The sequence below is a fragment of the Pinus tabuliformis genome, chromosome 9 (assembly GCF_031772625.1).
Source record: "Pinus tabuliformis cultivar Carrire ecotype Pingquan chromosome 9, CPIR1, whole genome shotgun sequence".
Lineage (NCBI taxonomy): Eukaryota > Viridiplantae > Streptophyta > Pinopsida > Pinales > Pinaceae > Pinus > Pinus tabuliformis.
The window spans coordinates 117,686,733-117,697,682 of NC_142307.1; positions in this window are offsets into that span (position 1 = coordinate 117,686,733).

A 10,950-nucleotide genomic window follows, 5' to 3' on the forward strand; every position below is an offset into this window, starting at 1 on the left:
TATGGAAATATGTCATAACACTAAGGCGGTAATTTAAGCTTGTATGAACAACTATCTATCCTTATATATGAGGAATGAAATTTTAAAATATTTTGTTAAATCTATTTTTAATTTACTTTCTTCTTAATGGTAATCATGTGGTGTGAATTACGTTTACCCATGATTAAAGTCTTTTCCATGCTTCGAACTCTGAACAGTCCTGTTTCGTCAACATATCTCCACATTTAATACACTTTATCACTAAGTCATGTGACCTCCTCTGATTTGATCATCTCCCATTATGGTAATTAATGTATTGACATGCCATCAATTCACCATATCACTGAAGGTCATTGTGAACCTTTATTTTTATTGTGGGGGGTGAAAAATCACATGTATGACAAGATATCTGCACATTTGACAAGAATGCTCAATCATTGCAGTAATTCCATCTGCATGTGTTGTATTTAGGTAATTCTTGAATGTTGTTATTTTTCTTGCATTTTCTCACTAAAACTCAGTTGTATGCACCTTCAAATATCTCTTGAGAGATAGTAAAAATGGGTGGTTGATCGATTCGTAGCGAACCAACCCAATTACAAATCTCTGAACAAGCACGAAGAATTCTAGAGTAGGTGGGATGGATCAAGTATTTTTCCCAATTACAAGGATTCAATAATTCATCCGCTTTGGAATTTTTAAAAAACTTGAAAATGGAATAACTACAGTAAAGGGAAGTCAAGTTCCAGTTAATGAAGTAGTCTTGGCATAAGTTATAAGCCTCCCCATGGAAGTTGAAAAATGGATTGATAAACATATCAAGTTGCATAGCCCAACATTGTGAACAATCGGTAGAGGAAAACGTATCTCAGAAGTCTCCTGATGTTCAGGAAACTCAGCAAGAAAGTTCACCTCAAATACATGAGGAATAAATACCTCAAGTACTTGAGAGGATGTGAACATTTTTCAATCCTAAAAATATTGACAAATATGCGAGCTCTTCGAAAATTCCACCTGAACGAATCCCGACGCTTGACTTTCCTGTTTCCCCTTCTAATTCAAATGTTACTGTTATGCTGCAATCTTCAGAAGACCTTGGGGACACTGCTCCCCAAGAACATTCACGAGAGTCTATTGCAACTATTATGGAACTCAGTTCCCTTTCTGAAGGAAAAATTTTACGATCCCTTGAGCATCAAAAGACTAGTGATGAACTTACTGGCATGCTTCAGTCTGATGAGGGTCCTATAAAACCTATAATCATTTCAATAGCCAAAAAATCTATAATCAATGGGCCCGAGATTATTGCTACTATCCCTTATACTTCAATTTTCTAGAACGAAAAACTTGTTGGAAATAGAAGAAGAAAAATTAGCCATGAAATGGAGTTCCTTAAGAAAGAAAATAATAAACTACAAAGGAAATTAAGGCAGCTCATAAGCTAGTTAAGGAACAACAAGGGAAAATATAAAAGAAGGCAAGAAACTCGAATGTTTGAAGCAAAAATTGGGATTTTTGTTTCCTCTATAGAAACCTAGACAGAGGAAACCCTTACCGTTGCTATAGGAACACAAACTAATTTAGGTATCAATGTGATGACCGTCAAGGCGGCTATTCAAACAAAATTGTTGGTTTTCATTGATAGGACTACTCAAATAGAGCCTATACCTCCTTATAGCTCCTTTATCATGGATGTTACCATTTAGGCGTTAAATAAAATATTGAAAGAACAACAGGATACCTTGAGACAATACCAAGGAGAAGTGGTGCCTCAAAAGGAGCATTAGGAATTGTTACAAAATTTTAAAGCATTGTCCATCACTGAGCATGAGATTTATGCCAAAGGAAGGGCAGCTGCGAAAAAGATAAATATGGTACAAGGCCAACTTAAGAAAGCCCTGGAAGAAATGAAGGAGGTCTACTCCATCTATTTTGATGCTTTGTCGTGTAGATCCCTAGCCAAGAACTATGCTCTGTTTTTACTGGAGCGATATCTTATGCTCAAGGTCAAAGTCATTCGATGTAGTCAACCTTCTGAATTTAATACTATTTCTGATTTTATGAAGCCTTTTCATAAATAGGATGATCATGTAAAATAATTTTTATGTGAGTTATATATGATAATTTATTCTTAGAGGACTAGAGGGATGAAAAACCCAGTCCCTTCAATGGCAATGTACAACTCGAGGCATTCATTTCTTTCGCTAGGAATTAGATATGGTGGTTAAAATCTCATGATACATTTCAATGAAGGGATAATGTCCTTGACCTTTGGGTCAAGGGGGAACCAACAATCCCTTTGCATACACTCATCAAGCATAAAAAGTTTATGGAACAACCTGGTGTTATCATTTCCATCGCACCTATTCATAATGATGTTCTCCAGTTTGGATTGGATTATTTTGAAGAAACCAAAGTAGAAGACCTCTGGGTTGCTAAACAGAAGTGGAAGATTTCCACCAATGAGGTTAAAAACAAGGAACCTTTTAACTACAAAACTTTTCAAGGAGAAACAAGAAGAATGCAAGGATATGCTCACTTTGACTTGGAAGAAGGTCCTAAGTGGATTGGATGCAGGTATAAATGTTCCATAATCTGGTACACTCCTGATGAATACAAACCCGAGTATGAACTCTTAGAGGCATATAAATCTATAATATTCAGGGAAATAAAAAATAGGAATGGATTTAGGCAATATGGCAAACAACCTTACCCAACCTACTCCTGCATGTCAATCATCTCTTTGCATGAGGACATGAAAAAAGGAAAGCTAGGGAGTGATGTTGGGCCTTGGAATTGGTACAATTCTTCCCTTTGTTTCTTTAGCTAATAATTAGTTTTTCAAGTTCTTTAAGTTCATATTGTAATAATTTGGAAGCTAGAAGTTCTAGAAAGAATCCAATGAGATCTTGATATTCTACCTTGTTAATGAGTAAATTTCAATACTAAAGACATCATTAATTAACAATTTGGGTTAATCTATGCACAAGAAATATTTTATGGACGATTTTTTTCACTAAATTGCTGAAGAGAAACCAAGTCGTTGAGGAACCGTTGGGATAATTATGATGCGTTGTTCAAGGTTTCGTCCCTATGTGCATGGGATAGTCGAAGAAATGATACAATCTGTTATTCCGGAAATATGATGGAGATTTTATATTTACTGTTCCATCATTAGAGTTATGTTGTAATATATAAATTCAATTAAAATCCATTAAAACATAATACTATTATTATTCTCATTGATTGTAAAAGGTGGCTAGAAAGAAAATTGTCTTAAGGTTTTTACAGACCTTTTTATAATTCGCTATTGATATCAATGACATCTCAGATGGTTCAATTTTAATCTAGCATATTGAATTTCCTCGAAGACGATTAAGTTCCCGACATGGGCCCAGTCCTGGAATGATCATTGTCTTCTTTATATCGTTATTTCATGTTACTTTTACCTTTGAATGATTTACTGTTTCTTGTGTGAATTTCCATATTTACTATTTAATCGTGTGAATTCTCAAATTTACCATTCAGTTGTGTGCATTTCTAGATTTACTTTTTAATTGTGTGAATTTCAATTTTCCACGTTATACTTTCAATATTTACAAGCAATCATAGCAATTAGCTTTATTACAGAGAATTTCCTTTAAAGCATTATACTTCATTCTATCCTTGCACCAACTCTACCGACAACCTTGTAATAAGAAGACAAAATCTCAGGTTGATAATTTAATGTACAAATGATTAAGTTGATTATTTAAGAACTATTTAGTACCCAACACTTGAGCTTTGGCATATTGGGTTGAAAGAACAACTTCTAGGAAATGTTAAATGGTAAACCTGAGAGAAGGCAGAGGGAAAATTTCTTCACCTCATTCAGTAGAACGTTTTGGGGACTGAAATCATCCCAAAATTTAGAGATGTGATACATATTGGATCATTATAATGTTTTTCATCCATCTCAATTCTTAGAGAGTGGAAAAGGTGGGGGAATCATCTCACAGGACCATTTTTACTAGCGGGACCCAATTTAGTAAATTGGGGTCTAAAACCTTCTAGTATCATCATGACACATCAAATGACATTTTTTGGGGGTATAAATTCGCTGCTTTAGCGTACAATATTTTCCTATACAATACACAAATATCTTTCAAATGGTGTAATAATTGCCTTAACACGGTCTGTATGAAAACGTTATGCCACTTGGAAGTTGACCTACCTGTTATGACAATAATTTGATAAGATTCCATGTTAGCCCCATTACTCATGGAAAAGGGGATAGCCATATGATCATGATGAAGAGGAATATTGAAGAGTCAATGTTGTAACTCCAATTAAGAGTTGAATGATTCAAACCTAACTGTTGGGTACCAAATTTGCATAATTTTCCCCTCCATTTTCACTCTCTCTCTCTCACTGCTTTGTATCAATAATATTCACTAATTGCTTTAAATGCACAAGGTAAACCCCCTTCAATTGTATTCTTGGAATGTTTAATTAATGAAGTAATAGTCATGGGGATTTTACCTACGCGAGTTACTAATTCTGTCATTTCTGCAGATCCGGTGGTCAAAGGTCGCATGTGCAAATCACATAAGCATCTATGAGTTTACAACACCATTTTGGCAACACTGTAACAACATAATAGATTCCAGACCTTTCTTGTTCTCTCTCTCTCGACAATTAGTTTGATTTTTTCAACAATTGTATATTTGTAGACATTAGCTACAAGATTTAGAGAATGGTTTTCTCTAAGTAATTGTATAAGAAGGCTTTCAAGACTATGAATCAGTTTAGATGTGCAAGAGACTAAGATTGTAACAGACGACTATTTAGTTAATTGAATGAAAGATATTTCAATGTTCTCTCTATAAGCTGTGAATCCATCGCAACCCTGATCAAAGAGTTGGGCCCACTCTTCTGATCAGGTGTTGTGTCATTTCTATGTGTTGTTATTTTATTTATGTTGATTTATTTCGATTACTATTACAATACTTTATTTCAATTGTTGTGAATGCCTTTATAATTCTGTGATTCATTCTTATTTATTGTCATAGTGGTTCTTTAATTAACTCAGTTATTAAATCTAGGGTTGGTGATTGGGTTGTGTCATTGTTACCTACATATACTTTGCGCATTACTTTGAAATAATATACGTACCAAGATTGATAAATTAAATGTGGAAAAGCGTTGAATAATTACTCACACTCGGACACTAACATTTTGGCACCATTTTCGGGGAGGATAACAAGGTGCAAGAACATGATCCACATTGATATATGGATAAATCTCTCATCTTAGGGAGGGAATTTGCTACCCTGCTCTAAGTCTAAAGCATAGTGTTCTGTTTTATTTTCTTTTCGATTGATTTCTATTTTGCTGATTTTTTTTAGAACCCAATCTCTCGTTCTAGGGAGGCAATTGTTACCCTGCTCTAGATCCTGAGCCCTAGCTTTTTTTCTTTGGTTTTTCTTTCTCTTTTTCTCTTTTATTTTTATATAGGGGCCACTCTCTCGTCCTGGGGAAGGAAAGAGTTTTGTCACCTTGCTCCAAGTCCTGAGCTTTAGTTTTTTTTGTTGGTTCATTGTTTTCGAATCATCCTCTCGTCTTGGGGAGGGCAAGAGTTTTTCACCCTGCTCTAGGTCTTGAGCCGTGAAAGTTTTAAGGTTTTCTTTCCAATAAATGTATGAACAAGGGTTTGAATAAAAGGGGCAGAGGAGGACCCCAAAGGCAAGGAAGGAAGGATATGGGGAGGAATACCTATACCCAGGAGATTATCACAAAATCTACATCAAAAGCCTCTTTGCAAGCTGCTAGGGTGAAAGTTCACACAAAATCTGAAGGGCATTCTGTGGAACAACCTATACAGCCTCCAGGGGTGGAAGTATCGCTTAGCTACAAGAGAAGTAGGAAGCAGGGCATCAAAGGAATCAAAAACACCTCCTCTGGTATCAGACAGGGAGGAAGTGGCCAACAGAGGGTCAAAAGAAGAAATCCACCGAAGGACTGGAGAAGACCTTAGAGGATTCTCTTCACCTCACGATGAGGTGAGTGTTGTTAAACTTCCACAACCATCAGTTATTACACAAAAATAACCTGTTGAAGTTCCATGTGAGTATTGGAAGGTATTTATGGCACCCGCAACATATTCAATTGAATTCCTAATTGGGGATATCACGGGTCATGCACCAATGAATCCTATTCCACTGACCGCACTGCCAAACTTCCATGGGATTTCCATGGAATATCCAGAAACTTTCCTATTTGAATTTGATATCTTTTGCAGAGGATATTACTATGTCAATGATGCTCAAAAGATGAAAATATTTCCTGCTACATTAAAAGGGATATCGTTGCGATGGTTTATGGGTCTAGGAGGAAAATCCATCTCTACTTGGTATGACATGAAGAAGGCCTTCCTCGAAAAATGTCAGGATTAAGTACACTCTCCAGAGGTCTGGCCACAGTGACCTAGATAAGAGTATCCTAGAATTTATTTTTCTCTAGGCCCTGATGGAAGAATATTTGGAGTTGTTAAGCATCGTAGGTAAAGGGGATATATCTAAAGAAGATTTTGACACCATCTATGAACTTTGTATTCAATGTTCAAGGGGAGCTACAATGAATAAACAGGGAATCCGAACTTTCAAAGGATCAAGTGGAGGAATCACAAAAGCAGAAAATAGGAACCTGCTAGACAATTTGAAAAATGATATCCTAAGTACATTGTCCTCCCAAATGGACACATCGTAGAAAAGGAGTAACAGATGGAGTTGGAAAGAACTATGGCTATTTTCTTCCCTCGGTGTAGAAAGAAGCATCCATTGAAGGAGTGTCCACTAGACACTATAGAGACATGTGATATTTGTGAACATCATTACTCCACCGGAGCATGTACATCTCTTCCAGCACTAAAGGCAATATTTCAAGGGATGGATGAAGAACCAGATCAGCTATGCTTTATGGGTTCTAATAAACCATGGCAGCTACGATCATTAGGCTTAAATCTAGGTACGTCTCAGGATCCTTTTCAATATTATAATATGAATCCTCAGTCAGTTCCTTTTTGGCCTCAATATTATCAGTACCCACTTTGGCAACCATGGTTTCCTCAACCTAACTCAAGTTATTCATGGTCTCAAAGTTGGCATAGCCCTGCTCCCCCTGTTGATCAATTTCGCCAACCTACACAACAACAACAGTTACAATTGCCCTCTAAAATTTCCTCCAATAATCCTCCTCTCCAACCTCAACTTCCCATTCAGCCAAACCCACATCCAAAAAATAAGGGCGTTGAACAAGTAGACACCCTCAACCTTCCTTTGTATAACATTTCTACCACAGGGTTTAATGAGATAAATTTGCGATCTGGTCGGGTAGTAAATGCTCCTACATTGCCAATTTTTGTTGAACATCTTAACGATGAGAATCCAAAATCTAAAGTAGTCAGGGATGAGACAATCCAACCATCTATGGAACATTATCATTCTCATTTGACTGTTACTTAGGCCTGTCAAACTAATCCTCCTTATCCAAAATGATTAGCCCTGATTTAACGGGTCCCACAACCAAAATTTGATCTTTAAGGAGAATTGCAGATTCCAGAATCTGTTTGTAAAACCCCCCCTGGTTCAGGCCATGAAAGATGTACATATTTACGCTAACACTATCAGAGAATATTATTCTAAGAGACCTGGGTAGAAAATAAAAGATCCACTTAAAATTTATGTTATGGGGAGATTATCTGACATTATGATGGGAAAAGCTATGCTTGTAAAATATGAGGATCCTAGGAACCCCATTCTAACAGTCCAGATTAGTGGGGTAGATATTCCAAATGTACAGGTAGATTTGGGTGCTGTAATTAATGTAATTACTTCTGAAACCATGCTAACACTAGGATTGCGTGATATTAAGCCTACCCCTACAGTCTTAGAGATAGCCGACACATCCATAATTAGGCCGATAGGGAAATTAGAAGACATAACAATCTCAATGGATTCTTGGCACTATCTCGTGGATCTCCTAGTCTTGCATATGCAGTCCCCAGCTGGTGGTCATCCGCTTATTTTAGGATGGCCTTGGCTTGCAACCATTGATGCCTATATTGGGTGTCAGTCAGGAAATATGATAATTTATAATGGGGAAAATACGAAAAATATTATTCTCTATCCCCCTACAGAACCAAGTTGACAGAAAAATCCAAACATAACTCTTTGCCTTTGGATGGGATGAAAACAGAATATCAAGAACTCTAGCCAATGCTTACTACAGGGCAAGCCCTTTGCTTTAAGAATAAGATAGAGGATGATACTATCAACACTTTTATGAGAAACCCTCATGTTGTTCTAGATCCAACTCATCAGTTTTTGGAATCTATCATGAGTTGCGAAACACAGGAAACTATCGGATTAGAAACTGGAAATGAAGATATTCCCATAATAGCATTTTATGACAGTATACTAGTGGAGATTGAGCCAGGGAAGACACTGAATATCAACCCAAATCTTTCACCAACCCAGACTGAACAGCTCTTGAAGATCCTTCAGGAACAGAAAGAAGCTTTCTCCTAGGATTATACTGATATGAAAGGTATCCCTGCCGATTTGTGTACTCATCGTATTTATATTAAAGAATATTTTCAACTCGTGAGACAACCTCAAAGAAGGATAAACCCTGCCTTGAAGAAAATTTTCAAAGAGGAGCTCCATAAGTTATTGGATGCAGGGTTTATTTACCCAATCTCGAATAATCAGTGGGTATCCTGTTGGTCATCGTTCCTAAAAAGAACGGTAAATGGCAGATTTGTGTAGAATACAGCGAGTTGAATAAAGAAACCTTGAAAGATCATTTCCCTCTACCATTTATCGACCAAGTCCTTGATACCCTAGCTGGAAAGAAGTTTTTCTCTTTCCTGGACGGGTTTAGCTGGTATAACCAAATCCAAATTGCTCCTGAGGATTAGGACAAAACCACCTTTACATGCCGTTTGGGAACATTCTCTTACCAAGTCCTTCCGTTTGGTCTCTATAATGTGCCTGCTACCTTTCAGAGGATAATATTGGGGATTTTTTCTGACTTACTTGATGATAGTGTTGAAATTTATAAGGATGAATTCATGCCATATGGAGGGTCATTTGAATAAGGATTGGAAAACTTGGAGAAAGTCCTCAAGAGGTGTAAACAAATGCATGTTTCTCTGAGTACAACAAAATTTCATATGATGAGAGAAGAGGGAGTAGTGCTGTCACATTTTCTTTCAGCTGCTACAATACAAGTTGATCCTGCCAAGGTAAAGGTAATTATGCATTTTCCTATACCTAAGGCACCAACTCAGGTACATAGTTTCATTGGTTGCGCTAGTTACTATAGGCGTTTTATAGAAAAAATTTCCAAGATAGCATTCCCACTTTTTCAGTTGTTAACTAAAGATGCAGAATTTTTATGGACAGATGATTGTGGAGTAGATTTTGAGAAAATCAAAGAACTGATCTTCCAAGCTCCAATCTTACGTGGTCCCAACTAGGAACTTTCGTTTCATATCCACACAGTTGCCTCTCAAAGAGCTGTAGGGTGGTGTTGGGACAACAAGAAGATAAGAAGCCGTATTCGGTCTATTATGTTAGCAAGAATCTAACATCTGCTGAGCTAAACTATATGGTGATGTAGAAGGAGTTCTTGGCTGTTATCTATGCTGTTAATAAATTTTGACATTATATTACTGGGTATCCTACTTTTGTACACATTGATCACACAACAATCAGGTATTTGATGAATAAACCTGTAACTCCTGGGCATATAACAAGGTGGTTGCTACTACTTCAAGAATTTGATATCACCATTATAGATAAACCAATAAAAGATAATGTAGTTGTTAATTTTCTATCTAGATTAAGTGCTGATAATGAAGGAGAGCCTGTAGAAGATAGCTTTCCGGATGAACATTTGTTTGCAATTTCTACTAATACTCCTTGGTATGCAGACATTGCTAACTATTTGGCTATAGGAAAAGTACCACATCATTTTCAATACAGGGAAAAATGAAGGATTATTCATCATAGTGTCCGTTACTCATGGATAACAGGATATATCTTTTATAAAAGGGGTGATCTTGTGTGGCAAAAAGTGAGATTTATAAGATTTTGAGAGCTTCTCATGATGGACCTTGTGATGGAATTTTGAGGATAAACGAACTAGCCACAAGGTGTTTCAGATGGGATATTATTGGACCTCTATATTCAGCGATGCACGAAACTATGTTCGAAGATGTGATAGCTGCCAACGGATGGGTCAGCCTAGTCGCTTAGATGAAATGTCATTATAGCCATAAGTTGTTCTTGAGCCTTTTGAAAGATGGGCTATTTATTTTTTCGGTCCATTAAACCCACCTTCACATAAAAAAGTCCACATTTTAGTCTGCATAGATTATGTAACGAAGTGGGTAGAAGCCAAGGCTATAGCGAAAGCAACAGAATAGGTTGTCTTGGACTTTTTATTTGAAGAAATTTTTGCTAGATATGGTGCTCCTGGTGTTATGAAACCAACTCACAAAAAGATAGAAAAGATAGATAAACGCCTTCAAAATAAGCCTCTTTGAGGGGGCAACCTCCTTTAGATTACACAAATGAACAATTATTGGATGATACAAATGATAAGGCTTCCTTTCTATATATAGGAGTCTAAGGGGTCATAATATAATCAGAGCCGACATAAGAATAATAATGTAAGGGCATAATAATAACAATAGTGGGCTTCTATGGGGCACAATAATAACAATATGGGGACTACATGAGCATAACAATATAATAAGGTGGTTGTACTAATAAAAATAAGGGGTTAGACTAGTAGTATAGGGACCTAACATGCCCCTCTCCTTCAAAAAGTGTGTCCTCAATGCTTAGTAGTTCTTGATGCTTCTGTATAAAATTCTTATCATCCCATGTGGAATATTCAGCATGTAAGTTCTTCCACATGATG